Source organism: Seriola lalandi, unplaced genomic scaffold (assembly GCF_002814215.2).
Source record: "Seriola lalandi dorsalis isolate HSWRI2012SDOR001 ecotype SW California unplaced genomic scaffold, Sedor1 jcf7180002054981, whole genome shotgun sequence".
NCBI lineage: Eukaryota > Metazoa > Chordata > Actinopteri > Carangiformes > Carangidae > Seriola > Seriola lalandi.
In genome coordinates, this window is record NW_019525661.1 from 1,943,249 (window position 1) to 1,943,672 (window position 424).

Sequence of the window (424 nt, forward strand, 5' to 3'; positions counted from 1 at the left end):
AGCCAGTTGTTCTGAATTTAAGAGAGTGGAAATCTCTTTCCCTGTCTCTCTACGTGTTTCTGAATCTCTCCACATTGCTTCACAGGCTAAATGTTCTTTTGAAGCTGCATGCTTATTTAAGCACTTGCCTGTTTCAATTGCATGTTTCCAATCATTAAATCCCTTCATGGAGAAGGTCGCGTCCGATGATACAGATTTGAATTTCCTGCAGGCATAACAAAATGCAGCGTCGTTTTCCACTGAGCACACAAGCCAGTCCCTGTTCAAATACCAGCTAGAGGAAAATGATCGTTTTTTTGAACCAAACATTTTGCCTGGATATTTCTTCAACACAACCTGTTTGGGTTTGTTCGTGCCGAGGTCACTCACACCCACTGATCCAACAGGCAGTTGTGGCCCAAATAACTGCCCCAGTCGGTCGGTT

General features: G+C 43.9%; 1 protein-coding gene across 1 annotated transcript in view; it reads left to right on the forward strand.

Annotated features, from left to right (window-relative positions):
- Positions 1-424, forward strand: part of LOC111648347 (cadherin-12-like) — a 78,463-nt gene that overhangs the window by 51,583 nt on the left and 26,456 nt on the right. The gene's annotated exons all lie outside the window — the stretch shown is intronic.